Source organism: Falco punctatus (genome assembly GCF_963210335.1).
Source record: "Falco punctatus genome assembly, contig: scaffold_172, whole genome shotgun sequence".
In the NCBI taxonomy this organism is placed as follows: Eukaryota; Metazoa; Chordata; class Aves; order Falconiformes; family Falconidae; genus Falco; species Falco punctatus.
The window spans coordinates 80,247-101,560 of NW_027660209.1; the positions used below are offsets into that span (position 1 = coordinate 80,247).

At 53.3% G+C, this 21,314-nt stretch overlaps 5 long non-coding RNA genes across 5 annotated transcripts; all 5 read left to right on the forward strand.

Annotated features, from left to right (window-relative positions):
* Nucleotides 1–121: 121 nt before the first annotated feature.
* Nucleotides 122–4,139, forward strand: LOC308057601. Its single transcript, XR_013925354.1, has 3 exons — nt 122–285; nt 836–3,245; nt 3,957–4,139. It is a non-coding gene; the product is annotated as an uncharacterized lncRNA (long non-coding RNA).
* Nucleotides 4,140–4,653: 514 nt separating this feature from the next.
* Nucleotides 4,654–8,671, forward strand: LOC308057622. The gene is made up of 3 exons (XR_013925375.1): nt 4,654–4,817; nt 5,368–7,777; nt 8,488–8,671. It is a non-coding gene; the product is annotated as an uncharacterized lncRNA (long non-coding RNA).
* A 513-nt stretch (nt 8,672–9,184) lies between these two features.
* Nucleotides 9,185–11,734, forward strand: LOC308057617. The gene is made up of 2 exons (XR_013925370.1): nt 9,185–9,348; nt 9,899–11,734. It is a non-coding gene; the product is annotated as an uncharacterized lncRNA (long non-coding RNA).
* A 995-nt stretch (nt 11,735–12,729) lies between these two features.
* LOC308057616 lies at nt 12,730–16,266 on the forward strand. Its single transcript, XR_013925369.1, has 3 exons — nt 12,730–13,184; nt 13,732–13,880; nt 14,431–16,266. It is a non-coding gene; the product is annotated as an uncharacterized lncRNA (long non-coding RNA).
* Nucleotides 16,267–18,247: 1,981 nt separating this feature from the next.
* Nucleotides 18,248–20,796, forward strand: LOC308057615. Its single transcript, XR_013925368.1, has 2 exons — nt 18,248–18,411; nt 18,962–20,796. It is a non-coding gene; the product is annotated as an uncharacterized lncRNA (long non-coding RNA).
* The last annotated feature ends 518 nt before the right edge of the window (nt 20,797–21,314 follow it).

Genomic DNA, 21,314 nt, shown 5'->3' on the forward strand with positions numbered 1-21,314 from the left:
GATGGTCCTTTGCCATTTCACCCCGTTCACAGCCAGCGTGAGTTTCGGTACCGACTATGTCAACGAATTTCAGCTGCACGACAAACCTGCTTTTTTGTCAATTAAATTAATCTCAGCCTTTTAATTGCTTTCGAAGGGAACTACAGGAGATCCTGTCGGCGTGGTGGCCTAGCGTAAGCGATGATGGAGAGGCGCATCGGATGTGACCTCCGTGTCAGCTCGGTGTGCCTCAGACAGACTGCATTTGGCACTCCGTGGCGTGCTGCGCAGCTCCAGAAATTCACGGTAGGGGAAAAAAAAGGGGCGAAAATGACAGTCGCGTAGAAACACGAGTTGGGAAGAAATGCTGTACGTGAGGGCTTTCCGTTGAGCGAGGCAGCTGGTCTTGCTTGTGGATCTTTGGGGTACGAGCCTGACGCCGAGCAGCTCGTTTTTCATTTGACGTGCCTGGAGTTGTTTTCAAAGGGATGGAAGAGAAGCGTATGAAATAGGATAGGTTACCGAGTCTTCCTAAAACGCTCACGACAGTTACGTAGAAAGCCGAAGCGAAGGACGAGGGAATAAAGTTCTGTGCTTCCTAAGTAAATACGGTACGCTTGAAAGTGATCTCCGTGCAGGGTCCTAGTTGTTTCTGTTTTTAAAATCAGAAAGAAGTTTAAGAAGTCTCAGCGGTTAGTCGTGTGGGAAATAAATGGCTCTTCCGCAAAAAATTCCACGTCAGCGAGGCTCTTTGAACGATTCTTCTCGCAATCGATTCCGACTACAGCCAGTTCATGGTTTAATGTCGAGGTGTGTGCTCGCTCTCCTCTAAAGCAGTATTTCGTTTGCATTTCAGTCCTGTGGGTCACGACAAATTTGGGAAGAACCCGAAGGAAACTTTTCATCCTGGGACACAGAAGGTAGGAGGTGAGTTGTTTTGGGGGTTTGGTTTTTTTGTTTGTTTTGTTTCTGTTTGGTTTTTTTTTTTGGTTGGTCGGTTGTGGCTTTTTATTCTTCTCTGGAAAAATAAGTCGTTACGTAGAAATGCTAGCGGTTTGTTTCTTTCTGTAGCAGGATAATAAGGAGGAGTAGAGTTACAGGTAGAGAATCGGCTGTCTTTATCAGTTGAAGTGGCTACTTTGAAATTAAAACAAATACAGGAGCACATTAACGGGGGGTTTTGCGCTGTGTCTTCGGTACCGGTGTGCTAAAGATGTTGTTTTGTTTACAGGATTCATTGGCTGTCGAAGAGCGAGAGGTAAATGTAAACTTTTCACTCCTAGCACTCACTCGGTGACGTGTACCGACTGAGGTATCAATTGCTTATTGCAGTGAAAAACTGCGGCGTTTCTGTGCAGCGTCTGAGATCGAAAATCATTTCAGGCACTGGCATAACCTATCGTACGAATAGATGACCAGCTTTAGTAACGTCATCAAAAAATCGTAATCTGTGATGGAAAGCAGAGTCTGAGGCGTCTGCTACTTGAGCATGTAACGGAGCTGGTACGAAGCGTATGTTGCCGTGCGTAGGTCGTGTACAAAAGATGTATCTAACAGTCCTTAGAGGAAACCTTATTTGAGGTCTTTTGTTTGATTGTCTGTTTGTCCTGTAGTTTTTGGTTTTCTTTCTCCGGGACCTGTGAATTTTGAATGTGGAGTCCTGCACGCTAAGGATGGGCAGCTTACAGACGAGGAAACGTTCGGCGCCGGTGAGTTTTTCACCTTTGTCTCGGCTGAGGGTTGCCTAAGGTGTTGAGCTTCACTGCGAGTACAAACATGCACGGTCCTGACCCTCTTAGGCTTGGTCTTGGGAGCCTTGAAGGCTTGTATACCAATCGAATCGTTACACTGAATAAACTGTTTCTTTTTTTTCTAGCGGGCGTTCCCAGAATGAAGCGGTGTGGAGCTGAAGGGGACTACGATTTCAAGGTTGACGGAGCCATTTGGACCGAGTCTTGAAGATCTCTTCGGTGTTTGTTCAAGGAAACTTAGTCTCGAGACAGTCCTCTGGCTCGCTGGCGAAACGGTAGGAAACTGCTTTGTTGATCCTGACGGTGCAGTCTGTTGGAAAGTACAGATTCCTTGAGGGATCAGAACCACGTCCGTTGTTTCTCTGATTTAAAGGTGAACAGGCCTGTGTCGTTCAAGGGAAGACTCAGCGTTGGTTTTGTTTCTCTGAAACACAAAGTGCCCCATCTAAAGTGATTACAGAGTCTGAGTTGATTTTTCAAAAGCAGAGACTTGTGCCGTTTGCAAACCGCCTGTCGCACTGCTCAAAGACAAAAGACGCTCACCCGAGAAAGTTTTTGGAAACGAATGCCAAATAGACGTGGGGAAAGAGCTGGAGAGGTTTATGTCTTGTCTGTCGAATTACCTTCTCTTTAGTGCCCTTACATTTGACAAGAAAAGGTTTCATTGCCTCTTTTATCGTGAAGACAATGTTGCTGGTGTTTTTATAAGGAAAAAAAAAAAAAAAAAGTGTATGCCTGGTCTCTCGAGTGATTCTTTTGTTTTTTCTTTTTTTTTTTTTTTTTTTTTTTTCTCTTTTTCTCTAGACTGGTTGAATTGAATATGTTCACTGGAAGAAGTTGATCCAGCGAGATGTGAAGCCGGGCGACTTGCTAAGGGGCCGTGGGCAGAGTTCCCTTCTCGCTTCCATTCGTCTAATAAAGGGTGCAGTCTGTTAGCTAGACTGGCTGCAGTACCCAAATTTTTTCGCCAGGCGGCAGCAGCGTGGCCGCCCTGCAGAGTAAGGGCAGCGCATGCGCAGACGGGGCTTGAAGCCAAAGGGGGCGTGGTCTGGGGGAGTAGTCGCGTGGTGATGACGCAATTCCGCTTCTGCGCATGCGCAGAAGAAGTACTGGCAAAACTAAGGGCAGCGCATGCGCAGTGCCGGCTTGAAGCCAAAGGGGGCGTGGTCTCCGGCGGCGTCGCATGCGTATGACGCAATTCCGCTTCTGCGCATGCGCAGAAGAGGTACTGGCAAAACTAAGGGCAGCGCATGCGCAGTGCCGGACTGAAGCCAAAGGGGGCGTGGTCTCCGGCGGCGTCGCATGCGTATGACGCAATTCCGCTTCTGCGCGTGCGCGGAAACGGCTTGCCCCCTAGGGGCGGGGCTTCGGCCTCGCACGTACGGGTTACGCAGACGGCCCCGGAAGTGGGGTTCATTTCCAGCCCGCGCGGCGCGCCGCCGCGCCCGTGGCGGTGCGGAGCCTTCGCCGGCAGCCTGGAAGACTTTCGGGCCGGGACGTGCGGCGGCGCGCTGGGTGAGCGCTCGGCCTGAGGGCGGGCGGGCGGGCGGGCGGGGGCCGGCGGGCAGCGGCCGAAGGGGGGGGGGGGGGGGGGCGGGGGATGCGGCGGGCCGGCGCTCGGCCGCGGCGGGGAGCGCCTGGTGCCGGCGGCGGGCGGGCTGAGGCGGGCGGCCCGGCCCGGCCCGGGACCGGCGGGGCTGCCGGCCGTTCTCGTCTCCCCGGCAGCGACGGTGGTCAGCGGGCTCCTCACGGTGCTGCCTATTTTGGGCTGGTTTTTTTTTTTTTTTTTTTTTTTGTCTCTCGGGGCTGCGCCGCTACCTCAGCGAGGAGGCGAGGAGCGGCGGCGGGGCGGCCCCGGTGCTCGCCGCTTGTGGCGGCCTGGCGGGGCCCGGGAGAGGGGAGGGGTCGGCCCGCGGCGACCTGCCGCCCCCCCCCCCGCCGCCTCTGGGCTGCCCGGGCAGCCGCCGCAGCTCTGCGCGGGGCTTTGTCTTTCCCCCAGCCGCCGGCCTGAGCCGCGGCAGCGGGCTGGGTCTGGAAGCGCCCTGCAAGTCTGACGGGGGTATCGCTGCCGTGCATGTTGTCTGCCTGTCTACCGATCGTTCCTGCCTCTTGTTCTGCTGGGGTAATTCCTTTGGGTAACGCGTCGGGCTCCGAATGGAGTGCATCCTGACTTCCTCCAGACCCCTGCGAGACGTTACCGGTGTTTGCCTTCCTCGTGTTTCACAGGGCCTCGGCTGTCGCGTGCGGAGAAGCTGTCAGCCTTGTCAGAAGAGAGCGTGTAGCCAGCAAGCGCGTCGTGGTGCTTCGGGACCAAGCTGATACCGCAGGCGTCCCTCTTTTGTTTGCGAAAAGGGATCGCGAGGAAACGTGCCGGTGTCGGAGGGGGAAGAGGTAGGAGGCAGCTTTCAACCGCTTTTAGGCTTAACTCCTGCGTTCCTGAGAACGGTTCTGGGCTTTGAGGGGTTTGCTTTTGGCTTTTTGCCTTAAGCTCGTCCTCCGTCACCGCTGTCGGCGTGCGCCGAGCCGCTGCTTAGGGAGCGGTGGCGGTACAGGCTGTGTGCGTGCCGACCGTCCTCGAGGCTGTAGCTGTATCCTACCCTAAAAAAAGCTCTCCGTAATACCCTGCTTCCGTTAGGACGCAATTTTCTCGAGTTCCCCCCCCACCCCGGGGTGATTTTCCCACACGCCTGCAGGCAGCAGGACTAACGTCATCTCCTTTTGCCCGCCTGGGCTCGGACTAAAATCCCTTCCCTGGCTGTTCTTTAGCTTGTACAGCCTTTGAGCCTTCCCTCGGGCCTGGCTGATGGTCCTTTGCCATTTCACCCCGTTCACAGCCAGCGTGAGTTTCGGTACCGACTATGTCAACGAATTTCAGCTGCACGACAAACCTGCTTTTTTGTCAATTAAATTAATCTCAGCCTTTTAATTGCTTTCGAAGGGAACTACAGGAGATCCTGTCGGCGTGGTGGCCTAGCGTAAGCGATGATGGAGAGGCGCATCGGATGTGACCTCCGTGTCAGCTCGGTGTGCCTCAGACAGACTGCATTTGGCACTCCGTGGCGTGCTGCGCAGCTCCAGAAATTCACGGTAGGGGAAAAAAAAGGGGCGAAAATGACAGTCGCGTAGAAACACGAGTTGGGAAGAAATGCTGTACGTGAGGGCTTTCCGTTGAGCGAGGCAGCTGGTCTTGCTTGTGGATCTTTGGGGTACGAGCCTGACGCCGAGCAGCTCGTTTTTCATTTGACGTGCCTGGAGTTGTTTTCAAAGGGATGGAAGAGAAGCGTATGAAATAGGATAGGTTACCGAGTCTTCCTAAAACGCTCACGACAGTTACGTAGAAAGCCGAAGCGAAGGACGAGGGAATAAAGTTCTGTGCTTCCTAAGTAAATACGGTACGCTTGAAAGTGATCTCCGTGCAGGGTCCTAGTTGTTTCTGTTTTTAAAATCAGAAAGAAGTTTAAGAAGTCTCAGCGGTTAGTCGTGTGGGAAATAAATGGCTCTTCCGCAAAAAATTCCACGTCAGCGAGGCTCTTTGAACGATTCTTCTCGCAATCGATTCCGACTACAGCCAGTTCATGGTTTAATGTCGAGGTGTGTGCTCGCTCTCCTCTAAAGCAGTATTTCGTTTGCATTTCAGTCCTGTGGGTCACGACAAATTTGGGAAGAACCCGAAGGAAACTTTTCATCCTGGGACACAGAAGGTAGGAGGTGAGTTGTTTTGGGGGTTTGGTTTTTTTGTTTGTTTTGTTTCTGTTTGGTTTTTTTTTTTGGTTGGTCGGTTGTGGCTTTTTATTCTTCTCTGGAAAAATAAGTCGTTACGTAGAAATGCTAGCGGTTTGTTTCTTTCTGTAGCAGGATAATAAGGAGGAGTAGAGTTACAGGTAGAGAATCGGCTGTCTTTATCAGTTGAAGTGGCTACTTTGAAATTAAAACAAATACAGGAGCACATTAACGGGGGGTTTTGCGCTGTGTCTTCGGTACCGGTGTGCTAAAGATGTTGTTTTGTTTACAGGATTCATTGGCTGTCGAAGAGCGAGAGGTAAATGTAAACTTTTCACTCCTAGCACTCACTCGGTGACGTGTACCGACTGAGGTATCAATTGCTTATTGCAGTGAAAAACTGCGGCGTTTCTGTGCAGCGTCTGAGATCGAAAATCATTTCAGGCACTGGCATAACCTATCGTACGAATAGATGACCAGCTTTAGTAACGTCATCAAAAAATCGTAATCTGTGATGGAAAGCAGAGTCTGAGGCGTCTGCTACTTGAGCATGTAACGGAGCTGGTACGAAGCGTATGTTGCCGTGCGTAGGTCGTGTACAAAAGATGTATCTAACAGTCCTTAGAGGAAACCTTATTTGAGGTCTTTTGTTTGATTGTCTGTTTGTCCTGTAGTTTTTGGTTTTCTTTCTCCGGGACCTGTGAATTTTGAATGTGGAGTCCTGCACGCTAAGGATGGGCAGCTTACAGACGAGGAAACGTTCGGCGCCGGTGAGTTTTTCACCTTTGTCTCGGCTGAGGGTTGCCTAAGGTGTTGAGCTTCACTGCGAGTACAAACATGCACGGTCCTGACCCTCTTAGGCTTGGTCTTGGGAGCCTTGAAGGCTTGTATACCAATCGAATCGTTACACTGAATAAACTGTTTCTTTTTTTTCTAGCGGGCGTTCCCAGAATGAAGCGGTGTGGAGCTGAAGGGGACTACGATTTCAAGGTTGACGGAGCCATTTGGACCGAGTCTTGAAGATCTCTTCGGTGTTTGTTCAAGGAAACTTAGTCTCGAGACAGTCCTCTGGCTCGCTGGCGAAACGGTAGGAAACTGCTTTGTTGATCCTGACGGTGCAGTCTGTTGGAAAGTACAGATTCCTTGAGGGATCAGAACCACGTCCGTTGTTTCTCTGATTTAAAGGTGAACAGGCCTGTGTCGTTCAAGGGAAGACTCAGCGTTGGTTTTGTTTCTCTGAAACACAAAGTGCCCCATCTAAAGTGATTACAGAGTCTGAGTTGATTTTTCAAAAGCAGAGACTTGTGCCGTTTGCAAACCGCCTGTCGCACTGCTCAAAGACAAAAGACGCTCACCCGAGAAAGTTTTTGGAAACGAATGCCAAATAGACGTGGGGAAAGAGCTGGAGAGGTTTATGTCTTGTCTGTCGAATTACCTTCTCTTTAGTGCCCTTACATTTGACAAGAAAAGGTTTCATTGCCTCTTTTATCGTGAAGACAATGTTGCTGGTGTTTTTATAAGGAAAAAAAAAAAAAAAAAGTGTATGCCTGGTCTCTCGAGTGATTCTTTTGTTTTTTCTTTTTTTTTTTTTTTTTTTTTTTTCTCTTTTTCTCTAGACTGGTTGAATTGAATATGTTCACTGGAAGAAGTTGATCCAGCGAGATGTGAAGCCGGGCGACTTGCTAAGGGGCCGTGGGCAGAGTTCCCTTCTCGCTTCCATTCGTCTAATAAAGGGTGCAGTCTGTTAGCTAGACTGGCTGCAGTACCCAAATTTTTTCGCCAGGCGGCAGCAGCGTGGCCGCCCTGCAGAGTAAGGGCAGCGCATGCGCAGACGGGGCTTGAAGCCAAAGGGGGCGTGGTCTGGGGGAGTAGTCGCGTGGTGATGACGCAATTCCGCTTCTGCGCATGCGCAGAAGAAGTACTGGCAAAACTAAGGGCAGCGCATGCGCAGTGCCGGCTTGAAGCCAAAGGGGGCGTGGTCTCCGGCGGCGTCGCATGCGTATGACGCAATTCCGCTTCTGCGCATGCGCAGAAGAGGTACTGGCAAAACTAAGGGCAGCGCATGCGCAGTGCCGGACTGAAGCCAAAGGGGGCGTGGTCTCCGGCGGCGTCGCATGCGTATGACGCAATTCCGCTTCTGCGCGTGCGCGGAAACGGCTTGCCCCCTAGGGGCGGGGCTTCGGCCTCGCACGTACGGGTTACGCAGACGGCCCCGGAAGTGGGGTTCATTTCCAGCCCGCGCGGCGCGCCGCCGCGCCCGTGGCGGTGCGGAGCCTTCGCCGGCAGCCTGGAAGACTTTCGGGCCGGGACGTGCGGCGGCGCGCTGGGTGAGCGCTCGGCCTGAGGGCGGGCGGGCGGGCGGGCGGGGGCCGGCGGGCAGCGGCCGAAGGGGGGGGGGGGGGGGGCGGGGGATGCGGCGGGCCGGCGCTCGGCCGCGGCGGGGAGCGCCTGGTGCCGGCGGCGGGCGGGCTGAGGCGGGCGGCCCGGCCCGGCCCGGGACCGGCGGGGCTGCCGGCCGTTCTCGTCTCCCCGGCAGCGACGGTGGTCAGCGGGCTCCTCACGGTGCTGCCTATTTTGGGCTGGTTTTTTTTTTTTTTTTTTTTTTTGTCTCTCGGGGCTGCGCCGCTACCTCAGCGAGGAGGCGAGGAGCGGCGGCGGGGCGGCCCCGGTGCTCGCCGCTTGTGGCGGCCTGGCGGGGCCCGGGAGAGGGGAGGGGTCGGCCCGCGGCGACCTGCCGCCCCCCCCCCCGCCGCCTCTGGGCTGCCCGGGCAGCCGCCGCAGCTCTGCGCGGGGCTTTGTCTTTCCCCCAGCCGCCGGCCTGAGCCGCGGCAGCGGGCTGGGTCTGGAAGCGCCCTGCAAGTCTGACGGGGGTATCGCTGCCGTGCATGTTGTCTGCCTGTCTACCGATCGTTCCTGCCTCTTGTTCTGCTGGGGTAATTCCTTTGGGTAACGCGTCGGGCTCCGAATGGAGTGCATCCTGACTTCCTCCAGACCCCTGCGAGACGTTACCGGTGTTTGCCTTCCTCGTGTTTCACAGGGCCTCGGCTGTCGCGTGCGGAGAAGCTGTCAGCCTTGTCAGAAGAGAGCGTGTAGCCAGCAAGCGCGTCGTGGTGCTTCGGGACCAAGCTGATACCGCAGGCGTCCCTCTTTTGTTTGCGAAAAGGGATCGCGAGGAAACGTGCCGGTGTCGGAGGGGGAAGAGGTAGGAGGCAGCTTTCAACCGCTTTTAGGCTTAACTCCTGCGTTCCTGAGAACGGTTCTGGGCTTTGAGGGGTTTGCTTTTGGCTTTTTGCCTTAAGCTCGTCCTCCGTCACCGCTGTCGGCGTGCGCCGAGCCGCTGCTTAGGGAGCGGTGGCGGTACAGGCTGTGTGCGTGCCGACCGTCCTCGAGGCTGTAGCTGTATCCTACCCTAAAAAAAGCTCTCCGTAATACCCTGCTTCCGTTAGGACGCAATTTTCTCGAGTTCCCCCCCCACCCCGGGGTGATTTTCCCACACGCCTGCAGGCAGCAGGACTAACGTCATCTCCTTTTGCCCGCCTGGGCTCGGACTAAAATCCCTTCCCTGGCTGTTCTTTAGCTTGTACAGCCTTTGAGCCTTCCCTCGGGCCTGGCTGATGGTCCTTTGCCATTTCACCCCGTTCACAGCCAGCGTGAGTTTCGGTACCGACTATGTCAACGAATTTCAGCTGCACGACAAACCTGCTTTTTTGTCAATTAAATTAATCTCAGCCTTTTAATTGCTTTCGAAGGGAACTACAGGAGATCCTGTCGGCGTGGTGGCCTAGCGTAAGCGATGATGGAGAGGCGCATCGGATGTGACCTCCGTGTCAGCTCGGTGTGCCTCAGACAGACTGCATTTGGCACTCCGTGGCGTGCTGCGCAGCTCCAGAAATTCACGGTAGGGGAAAAAAAAGGGGCGAAAATGACAGTCGCGTAGAAACACGAGTTGGGAAGAAATGCTGTACGTGAGGGCTTTCCGTTGAGCGAGGCAGCTGGTCTTGCTTGTGGATCTTTGGGGTACGAGCCTGACGCCGAGCAGCTCGTTTTTCATTTGACGTGCCTGGAGTTGTTTTCAAAGGGATGGAAGAGAAGCGTATGAAATAGGATAGGTTACCGAGTCTTCCTAAAACGCTCACGACAGTTACGTAGAAAGCCGAAGCGAAGGACGAGGGAATAAAGTTCTGTGCTTCCTAAGTAAATACGGTACGCTTGAAAGTGATCTCCGTGCAGGGTCCTAGTTGTTTCTGTTTTTAAAATCAGAAAGAAGTTTAAGAAGTCTCAGCGGTTAGTCGTGTGGGAAATAAATGGCTCTTCCGCAAAAAATTCCACGTCAGCGAGGCTCTTTGAACGATTCTTCTCGCAATCGATTCCGACTACAGCCAGTTCATGGTTTAATGTCGAGGTGTGTGCTCGCTCTCCTCTAAAGCAGTATTTCGTTTGCATTTCAGTCCTGTGGGTCACGACAAATTTGGGAAGAACCCGAAGGAAACTTTTCATCCTGGGACACAGAAGGTAGGAGGTGAGTTGTTTTGGGGGTTTGGTTTTTTTGTTTGTTTTGTTTCTGTTTGGTTTTTTTTTTTGGTTGGTCGGTTGTGGCTTTTTATTCTTCTCTGGAAAAATAAGTCGTTACGTAGAAATGCTAGCGGTTTGTTTCTTTCTGTAGCAGGATAATAAGGAGGAGTAGAGTTACAGGTAGAGAATCGGCTGTCTTTATCAGTTGAAGTGGCTACTTTGAAATTAAAACAAATACAGGAGCACATTAACGGGGGGTTTTGCGCTGTGTCTTCGGTACCGGTGTGCTAAAGATGTTGTTTTGTTTACAGGATTCATTGGCTGTCGAAGAGCGAGAGGTAAATGTAAACTTTTCACTCCTAGCACTCACTCGGTGACGTGTACCGACTGAGGTATCAATTGCTTATTGCAGTGAAAAACTGCGGCGTTTCTGTGCAGCGTCTGAGATCGAAAATCATTTCAGGCACTGGCATAACCTATCGTACGAATAGATGACCAGCTTTAGTAACGTCATCAAAAAATCGTAATCTGTGATGGAAAGCAGAGTCTGAGGCGTCTGCTACTTGAGCATGTAACGGAGCTGGTACGAAGCGTATGTTGCCGTGCGTAGGTCGTGTACAAAAGATGTATCTAACAGTCCTTAGAGGAAACCTTATTTGAGGTCTTTTGTTTGATTGTCTGTTTGTCCTGTAGTTTTTGGTTTTCTTTCTCCGGGACCTGTGAATTTTGAATGTGGAGTCCTGCACGCTAAGGATGGGCAGCTTACAGACGAGGAAACGTTCGGCGCCGGTGAGTTTTTCACCTTTGTCTCGGCTGAGGGTTGCCTAAGGTGTTGAGCTTCACTGCGAGTACAAACATGCACGGTCCTGACCCTCTTAGGCTTGGTCTTGGGAGCCTTGAAGGCTTGTATACCAATCGAATCGTTACACTGAATAAACTGTTTCTTTTTTTTCTAGCGGGCGTTCCCAGAATGAAGCGGTGTGGAGCTGAAGGGGACTACGATTTCAAGGTTGACGGAGCCATTTGGACCGAGTCTTGAAGATCTCTTCGGTGTTTGTTCAAGGAAACTTAGTCTCGAGACAGTCCTCTGGCTCGCTGGCGAAACGGTAGGAAACTGCTTTGTTGATCCTGACGGTGCAGTCTGTTGGAAAGTACAGATTCCTTGAGGGATCAGAACCACGTCCGTTGTTTCTCTGATTTAAAGGTGAACAGGCCTGTGTCGTTCAAGGGAAGACTCAGCGTTGGTTTTGTTTCTCTGAAACACAAAGTGCCCCATCTAAAGTGATTACAGAGTCTGAGTTGATTTTTCAAAAGCAGAGACTTGTGCCGTTTGCAAACCGCCTGTCGCACTGCTCAAAGACAAAAGACGCTCACCCGAGAAAGTTTTTGGAAACGAATGCCAAATAGACGTGGGGAAAGAGCTGGAGAGGTTTATGTCTTGTCTGTCGAATTACCTTCTCTTTAGTGCCCTTACATTTGACAAGAAAAGGTTTCATTGCCTCTTTTATCGTGAAGACAATGTTGCTGGTGTTTTTATAAGGAAAAAAAAAAAAAAAAAGTGTATGCCTGGTCTCTCGAGTGATTCTTTTGTTTTTTCTTTTTTTTTTTTTTTTTTTTTTTTCTCTTTTTCTCTAGACTGGTTGAATTGAATATGTTCACTGGAAGAAGTTGATCCAGCGAGATGTGAAGCCGGGCGACTTGCTAAGGGGCCGTGGGCAGAGTTCCCTTCTCGCTTCCATTCGTCTAATAAAGGGTGCAGTCTGTTAGCTAGACTGGCTGCAGTACCCAAATTTTTTCGCCAGGCGGCAGCAGCGTGGCCGCCCTGCAGAGTAAGGGCAGCGCATGCGCAGACGGGGCTTGAAGCCAAAGGGGGCGTGGTCTGGGGGAGTAGTCGCGTGGTGATGACGCAATTCCGCTTCTGCGCATGCGCAGAAGAAGTACTGGCAAAACTAAGGGCAGCGCATGCGCAGTGCCGGCTTGAAGCCAAAGGGGGCGTGGTCTCCGGCGGCGTCGCATGCGTATGACGCAATTCCGCTTCTGCGCATGCGCAGAAGAGGTACTGGCAAAACTAAGGGCAGCGCATGCGCAGTGCCGGACTGAAGCCAAAGGGGGCGTGGTCTCCGGCGGCGTCGCATGCGTATGACGCAATTCCGCTTCTGCGCGTGCGCGGAAACGGCTTGCCCCCTAGGGGCGGGGCTTCGGCCTCGCACGTACGGGTTACGCAGACGGCCCCGGAAGTGGGGTTCATTTCCAGCCCGCGCGGCGCGCCGCCGCGCCCGTGGCGGTGCGGAGCCTTCGCCGGCAGCCTGGAAGACTTTCGGGCCGGGACGTGCGGCGGCGCGCTGGGTGAGCGCTCGGCCTGAGGGCGGGCGGGCGGGCGGGCGGGGGCCGGCGGGCAGCGGCCGAAGGGGGGGGGGGGGGGGGGCGGGGGATGCGGCGGGCCGGCGCTCGGCCGCGGCGGGGAGCGCCTGGTGCCGGCGGCGGGCGGGCTGAGGCGGGCGGCCCGGCCCGGCCCGGGACCGGCGGGGCTGCCGGCCGTTCTCGTCTCCCCGGCAGCGACGGTGGTCAGCGGGCTCCTCACGGTGCTGCCTATTTTGGGCTGGTTTTTTTTTTTTTTTTTTTTTTTGTCTCTCGGGGCTGCGCCGCTACCTCAGCGAGGAGGCGAGGAGCGGCGGCGGGGCGGCCCCGGTGCTCGCCGCTTGTGGCGGCCTGGCGGGGCCCGGGAGAGGGGAGGGGTCGGCCCGCGGCGACCTGCCGCCCCCCCCCCCGCCGCCTCTGGGCTGCCCGGGCAGCCGCCGCAGCTCTGCGCGGGGCTTTGTCTTTCCCCCAGCCGCCGGCCTGAGCCGCGGCAGCGGGCTGGGTCTGGAAGCGCCCTGCAAGTCTGACGGGGGTATCGCTGCCGTGCATGTTGTCTGCCTGTCTACCGATCGTTCCTGCCTCTTGTTCTGCTGGGGTAATTCCTTTGGGTAACGCGTCGGGCTCCGAATGGAGTGCATCCTGACTTCCTCCAGACCCCTGCGAGACGTTACCGGTGTTTGCCTTCCTCGTGTTTCACAGGGCCTCGGCTGTCGCGTGCGGAGAAGCTGTCAGCCTTGTCAGAAGAGAGCGTGTAGCCAGCAAGCGCGTCGTGGTGCTTCGGGACCAAGCTGATACCGCAGGCGTCCCTCTTTTGTTTGCGAAAAGGGATCGCGAGGAAACATGCCGGTGTCGGAGGGGGAAGAGGTAGGAGGCAGCTTTCAACCGCTTTTAGGCTTGACTCCTGCGTTCCTGAGAACGGTTCTGGGCTTTGAGGGGTTTGCTTTTGGCTTTTTGCCTTAAGCTCGTCCTCCGTCACCGCTGTCGGCGTGCGCCGAGCCGCTGCTTAGGGAGCGGTGGCGGTACAGGCTGTGTGCGTGCCGACCGTCCTCGAGGCTGTAGCTGTATCCTACCCTAAAAAAAGCTCTCCGTAATACCCTGCTTCCGTTAGGACGCAATTTTCTCGAGTTCCCCCCCCACCCCGGGGTGATTTTCCCACACGCCTGCAGGCAGCAGGACTAACGTCATCTCCTTTTGCCCGCCTGGGCTCGGACTAAAATCCCTTCCCTGGCTGTTCTTTAGCTTGTACAGCCTTTGAGCCTTCCCTCGGGCCTGGCTGATGGTCCTTTGCCATTTCACCCCGTTCACAGCCAGCGTGAGTTTCGGTACCGACTATGTCAACGAATTTCAGCTGCACGACAAACCTGCTTTTTTGTCAATTAAATTAATCTCAGCCTTTTAATTGCTTTCGAAGGGAACTACAGGAGATCCTGTCGGCGTGGTGGCCTAGCGTAAGCGATGATGGAGAGGCGCATCGGATGTGACCTCCGTGTCAGCTCGGTGTGCCTCAGACAGACTGCATTTGGCACTCCGTGGCGTGCTGCGCAGCTCCAGAAATTCACGGTAGGGGAAAAAAAAGGGGCGAAAATGACAGTCGCGTAGAAACACGAGTTGGGAAGAAATGCTGTACGTGAGGGCTTTCCGTTGAGCGAGGCAGCTGGTCTTGCTTGTGGATCTTTGGGGTACGAGCCTGACGCCGAGCAGCTCGTTTTTCATTTGACGTGCCTGGAGTTGTTTTCAAAGGGATGGAAGAGAAGCGTATGAAATAGGATAGGTTACCGAGTCTTCCTAAAACGCTCACGACAGTTACGTAGAAAGCCGAAGCGAAGGACGAGGGAATAAAGTTCTGTGCTTCCTAAGTAAATACGGTACGCTTGAAAGTGATCTCCGTGCAGGGTCCTAGTTGTTTCTGTTTTTAAAATCAGAAAGAAGTTTAAGAAGTCTCAGCGGTTAGTCGTGTGGGAAATAAATGGCTCTTCCGCAAAAAATTCCACGTCAGCGAGGCTCTTTGAACGATTCTTCTCGCAATCGATTCCGACTACAGCCAGTTCATGGTTTAATGTCGAGGTGTGTGCTCGCTCTCCTCTAAAGCAGTATTTCGTTTGCATTTCAGTCCTGTGGGTCACGACAAATTTGGGAAGAACCCGAAGGAAACTTTTCATCCTGGGACACAGAAGGTAGGAGGTGAGTTGTTTTGGGGGTTTGGTTTTTTTGTTTGTTTTGTTTCTGTTTGGTTTTTTTTTTTGGTTGGTCGGTTGTGGCTTTTTATTCTTCTCTGGAAAAATAAGTCGTTACGTAGAAATGCTAGCGGTTTGTTTCTTTCTGTAGCAGGATAATAAGGAGGAGTAGAGTTACAGGTAGAGAATCGGCTGTCTTTATCAGTTGAAGTGGCTACTTTGAAATTAAAACAAATACAGGAGCACATTAACGGGGGGTTTTGCGCTGTGTCTTCGGTACCGGTGTGCTAAAGATGTTGTTTTGTTTACAGGATTCATTGGCTGTCGAAGAGCGAGAGGTAAATGTAAACTTTTCACTCCTAGCACTCACTCGGTGACGTGTACCGACTGAGGTATCAATTGCTTATTGCAGTGAAAAACTGCGGCGTTTCTGTGCAGCGTCTGAGATCGAAAATCATTTCAGGCACTGGCATAACCTATCGTACGAATAGATGACCAGCTTTAGTAACGTCATCAAAAAATCGTAATCTGTGATGGAAAGCAGAGTCTGAGGCGTCTGCTACTTGAGCATGTAACGGAGCTGGTACGAAGCGTATGTTGCCGTGCGTAGGTCGTGTACAAAAGATGTATCTAACAGTCCTTAGAGGAAACCTTATTTGAGGTCTTTTGTTTGATTGTCTGTTTGTCCTGTAGTTTTTGGTTTTCTTTCTCCGGGACCTGTGAATTTTGAATGTGGAGTCCTGCACGCTAAGGATGGGCAGCTTACAGACGAGGAAACGTTCGGCGCCGGTGAGTTTTTCACCTTTGTCTCGGCTGAGGGTTGCCTAAGGTGTTGAGCTTCACTGCGAGTACAAACATGCACGGTCCTGACCCTCTTAGGCTTGGTCTTGGGAGCCTTGAAGGCTTGTATACCAATCGAATCGTTACACTGAATAAACTGTTTCTTTTTTTTCTAGCGGGCGTTCCCAGAATGAAGCGGTGTGGAGCTGAAGGGGACTACGATTTCAAGGTTGACGGAGCCATTTGGACCGAGTCTTGAAGATCTCTTCGGTGTTTGTTCAAGGAAACTTAGTCTCGAGACAGTCCTCTGGCTCGCTGGCGAAACGGTAGGAAACTGCTTTGTTGATCCTGACGGTGCAGTCTGTTGGAAAGTACAGATTCCTTGAGGGATCAGAACCACGTCCGTTGTTTCTCTGATTTAAAGGTGAACAGGCCTGTGTCGTTCAAGGGAAGACTCAGCGTTGGTTTTGTTTCTCTGAAACACAAAGTGCCCCATCTAAAGTGATTACAGAGTCTGAGTTGATTTTTCAAAAGCAGAGACTTGTGCCGTTTGCAAACCGCCTGTCGCACTGCTCAAAGACAAAAGACGCTCACCCGAGAAAGTTTTTGGAAACGAATGCCAAATAGACGTGGGGAAAGAGCTGGAGAGGTTTATGTCTTGTCTGTCGAATTACCTTCTCTTTAGTGCCCTTACATTTGACAAGAAAAGGTTTCATTGCCTCTTTTATCGTGAAGACAATGTTGCTGGTGTTTTTATAAGGAAAAAAAAAAAAAAAAAGTGTATGCCTGGTCTCTCGAGTGATTCTTTTGTTTTTTCTTTTTTTTTTTTTTTTTTTTTTTTCTCTTTTTCTCTAGACTGGTTGAATTGAATATGTTCACTGGAAGAAGTTGATCCAGCGAGATGTGAAGCCGGGCGACTTGCTAAGGGGCCGTGGGCAGAGTTCCCTTCTCGCTTCCATTCGTCTAATAAAGGGTGCAGTCTGTTAGCTAGACTGGCTGCAGTACCCAAATTTTTTCGCCAGGCGGCAGCAGCGTGGCCGCCCTGCAGAGTAAGGGCAGCGCATGCGCAGACGGGGCTTGAAGCCAAAGGGGGCGTGGTCTGGGGGAGTAGTCGCGTGGTGATGACGCAATTCCGCTTCTGCGCATGCGCAGAAGAAGTACTGGCAAAACTAAGGGCAGCGCATGCGCAGTGCCGGCTTGAAGCCAAAGGGGGCGTGGTCTCCGGCGGCGTCGCATGCGTATGACGCAATTCCGCTTCTGCGCATGCGCAGAAGAGGTACTGGCAAAACTAAGGGCAGCGCATGCGCAGTGCCGGACTGAAGCCAAAGGGGGCGTGGTCTCCGGCGGCGTCGCATGCGTATGACGCAATTCCGCTTCTGCGCGTGCGCGGAAACGGCTTGCCCCCTAGGGGCGGGGCTTCGGCCTCGCACGTACGGGTTACGCAGACGGCCCCGGAAGTGGGGTTCATTTCCAGCCCGCGCGGCGCGCCGCCGCGCCCGTGGCGGTGCGGAGCCTTCGCCGGCAGCCTGGAAGACTTTCGGGCCGGGACGTGCGGCGGCGCGCTGGGTGAGCGCTCGGCCTGAGGGCGGGCGGGCGGGCGGGCGGGGGCCGGCGGGCAGCGGCCGAAGGGGGGGGGGGGGGGGGGCGGGGGATGCGGCGGGCCGGCGCTCGGCCGCGGCGGGGAGCGCCTGGTGCCGGCGGCGGGCGGGCTGAGGCGGGCGGCCCGGCCCGGCCCGGGACCGGCGGGGCTGCCGGCCGTTCTCGTCTCCCCGGCAGCGACGGTGGTCAGCGGGCTCCTCACGGTGCTGCCTATTTTGGGCTGGTTTTTTTTTTTTTTTTTTTTTTGTCTCTCGGGGCTGCGCCGCTACCTCAGCGAGGAGGCGAGGAGCGGCGGCGGGGCGGCCCCGGTGCTCGCCGCTTGTGGCGGCCTGGCGGGGCCCGGGAGAGGGGAGGGGTCGGCCCGCGGCGACCTGCCGCCCCCCCCCCCGCCGCCTCTGGGCTGCCCGGGCAGCCGCCGCAGCTCTGCGCGGGGCTTTGTCTTTCCCCCAGCCGCCGGCCTGAGCCGCGGCAGCGGGCTGGGTCTGGAAGCGCCCTGCAAGTCTGACGGGGGTATCGCTGCCGTGCATGTTGTCTGCCTGTCTACCGATCGTTCCTGCCTCTTGTTCTGCTGGGGTAATTCCTTTGGGTAACGCGTCGGGCTCCGAATGGAGTGCATCCTGACTTCCTCCAGACCCCTGCGAGACGTTACCGGTGTTTGCCTTCCTCGTGTTTCACAGGGCCTCGGCTGTCGCGTGCGGAGAAGCTGTCAGCCTTGTCAGAAGAGAGCGTGTAGCCAGCAAGCGCGTCGTGGTGCTTCGGGACCAAGCTGATACCGCAGGCGTCCCTCTTTTGTTTGCGAAAAGGGATCGCGAGGAAACGTGCCGGTGTCGGAGGGGGAAGAGGTAGGAGGCAGCTTTCAACCGCTTTTAGGCTTGACTCCTGCGTTCCTGAGAACGGTTCTGGGCTTTGAGGGGTTTGCTTTTGGCTTTTTGCCTTAAGCTCGTCCTCCGTCACCGCTGTCGGCGTGCGCCGAGCCGCTGCTTAGGGAGCGGTGGCGGTACAGGCTGTGTGCGTGCCGACCGTCCTCGAGGCTGTAGCTGTATCCTACCCTAAAAAAAGCTCTCCGTAATACCCTGCTTCCGTTAGGACGCAATTTTCTCGAGTTCCCCCCCCACCCCGGGGTGATTTTCCCACACGCCTGCAGGCAGCAGGACTAACGTCATCTCCTTTTGCCCGCCTGGGCTCGGACTAAAATCCCTTCCCTGGCTGTTCTTTAGCTTGTACAGCCTTTGAGCCTTCCCTCGGGCCTGGCTGATGGTCCTTTGCCATTTCACCCCGTTCACAGCCAGCGTGAGTTTCGGTACCGACTATGTCAACGAATTTCAGCTGCACGACAAACCTGCTTTTTTGTCAATTAAATTAATCTCAGCCTTTTAATTGCTTTCGAAGGGAACTACAGGAGATCCTGTCGGCGTGGTGGCCTAGCGTAAGCGATGATGGAGAGGCGCATCGGATGTGACCTCCGTGTCAGCTCGGTGTGCCTCAGACAGACTGCATTTGGCACTCCGTGGCGTGCTGCGCAGCTCCAGAAATTCACGGTAGGGGAAAAAAAAGGGGCGAAAATGACAGTCGCGTAGAAACACGAGTTGGGAAGAAATGCTGTACGTGAGGGCTTTCCGTTGAGCGAGGCAGCTGGTCTTGCTTGTGGATCTTTGGGGTACGAGCCTGACGCCGAGCAGCTCGTTTTTCATTTGACGTGCCTGGAGTTGTTTTCAAAGGGATGGAAGAGAAGCGTATGAAATAGGATAGGTTACCGAGTCTTCCTAAAACGCTCACGACAGTTACGTAGAAAGCCGAAGCGAAGGACGAGGGAATAAAGTTCTGTGCTTCCTAAGTAAATACGGTACGCTTGAAAGTGATCTCCGTGCAGGGTCCTAGTTGTTTCTGTTTTTAAAATCAGAAAGAAGTTTAAGAAGTCTCAGCGGTTAGTCGTGTGGGAAATAAATGGCTCTTCCGCAAAAAATTCCACGTCAGCGAGGCTCTTTGAACGATTCTTCTCGCAATCGATTCCGACTACAGCCAGTTCATGGTTTAATGTCGAGGTGTGTGCTCGCTCTCCTCTAAAGCAGTATTTCGTTTGCATTTCAGTCCTGTGGGTCACGACAAATTTGGGAAGAACCCGAAGGAAACTTTTCATCCTGGGACACAGAAGGTAGGAGGTGAGTTGTTTTGGGGGTTTGGTTTTTTTGTTTGTTTTGTTTCTGTTTGGTTTTTTTTTTTGGTTGGTCGGTTGTGGCTTTTTATTCTTCTCTGGAAAAATAAGTCGTTACGTAGAAATGCTAGCGGTTTGTTTCTTTCTGTAGCAGGATAATAAGGAGGAGTAGAGTTACAGGTAGAGAATCGGCTGTCTTTATCAGTTGAAGTGGCTACTTTGAAATTAAAACAAATACAGGAGCACATTAACGGGGGGTTTTGCGCTGTGTCTTCGGTACCGGTGTGCTAAAGATGTTGTTTTGTTTACAGGATTCATTGGCTGTCGAAGAGCGAGAGGTAAATGTAAACTTTTCACTCCTAGCACTCACTCGGTGACGTGTACCGACTGAGGTATCAATTGCTTATTGCAGTGAAAAACTGCGGCGTTTCTGTGCAGCGTCTGAGATCGAAAATCATTTCAGGCACTGGCATAACCTATCGTACGAATAGATGACCAGCTTTAGTAACGTCATCAAAAAATCGTAATCTGTGATGGAAAGCAGAGTCTGAGGCGTCTGCTACTTGAGCATGTAACGGAGCTGGTACGAAGCGTATGTTGCCGTGCGTAGGTCGTGTACAAAAGATGTATCTAACAGTCCTTAGAGGAAACCTTATTTGAGGTCTTTTGTTTGATTGTCTGTTTGTCCTGTAGTTTTTGGTTTTCTTTCTCCGGGACCTGTGAATTTTGAATGTGGAGTCCTGCACGCTAAGGATGGGCAGCTTACAGACGAGGAAACGTTCGGCGCCGGTGAGTTTTTCACCTTTGTCTCGGCTGAGGGTTGCCTAAGGTGTTGAGCTTCACTGCGAGTACAAACATGCACGGTCCTGACCCTCTTAGGCTTGGTCTTGGGAGCCTTGAAGGCTTGTATACCAATCGAATCGTTACACTGAATAAACTGTTTCTTTTTTTTCTAGCGGGCGTTCCCAGAATGAAGCGGTGTGGAGCTGAAGGGGACTACGATTTCAAGGTTGACGGAGCCATTTGGACCGAGTCTTGAAGATCTCTTCGGTGTTTGTTCAAGGAAACTTAGTCTCGAGACAGTCCTCTGGCTCGCTGGCGAAACGGTAGGAAACTGCTTTGTTGATCCTGACGGTGCAGTCTGTTGGAAAGTACAGATTCCTTGAGGGATCAGAACCACGTCCGTTGTTTCTCTGATTTAAAGGTGAACAGGCCTGTGTCGTTCAAGGGAAGACTCAGCGTTGGTTTTGTTTCTCTGAAACACAAAGTGCCCCATCTAAAGTGATTACAGAGTCTGAGTTGATTTTTCAAAAGCAGAGACTTGTGCCGTTTGCAAACCGCCTGTCGCACTGCTCAAAGACAAAAGACGCTCACCCGAGAAAGTTTTTGGAAACGAATGCCAAATAGACGTGGGGAAAGAGCTGGAGAGGTTTATGTCTTGTCTGTCGAATTACCTTCTCTTTAGTGCCCTTACATTTGACAAGAAAAGGTTTCATTGCCTCTTTTATCGTGAAGACAATGTTGCTGGTGTTTTTATAAGGAAAAAAAAAAAAAAAAAGTGTATGCCTGGTCTCTCGAGTGATTCTTTTGTTTTTTCTTTTTTTTTTTTTTTTTTTTTTTCTCTTTTTCTCTAGACTGGTTGAATTGAATATGTTCACTGGAAGAAGTTGATCCAGCGAGATGTGAAGCCGGGCGACTTGCTAAGGGGCCGTGGGCAGAGTTCCCTTCTCGCTTCCATTCGTCTAATAAAGGGTGCAGTCTGTTAGCTAGACTGGCTGCAGTACCCAAATTTTTTCGCCAGGCGGCAGCAGCGTGGCCGCCCTGCAGAGTAAGGGCAGCGCATGCGCAGACGGGGCTTGAAGCCAAAGGGGGCGTGGTCTGGGGGAGTAGTCGCGTGGTGATGACGCAATTCCGCTTCTGCGCATGCGCAGAAGAAGTACTGGCAAAACTAAGGGCAGCGCATGCGCAGTGCCGGCTTGAAGCCAAAGGGGGCGTGGTCTCCGGCGGCGTCGCATGCGTATGACGCAATTCCGCTTCTGCGCATGCGCAGAAGAGGTACTGGCAAAACTAAGGGCAGCGCATGCGCAGTGCCGGACTGAAGCCAAAGGGGGCGTGGTCTCCGGCGGCGTCGCATGCGTATGACGCAATTCCGCTTCTGCGCGTGCGCGGAAACGGCTTGCCCCCTAGGGGCGGGGCTTCGGCCTCGCACGTACGGGTTACGCAGACGGCCCCGGAAGTGGGGTTCATTTCCAGCCCGCGCGGCGCGCCGCCGCGCCCGTGGCGGTGCGG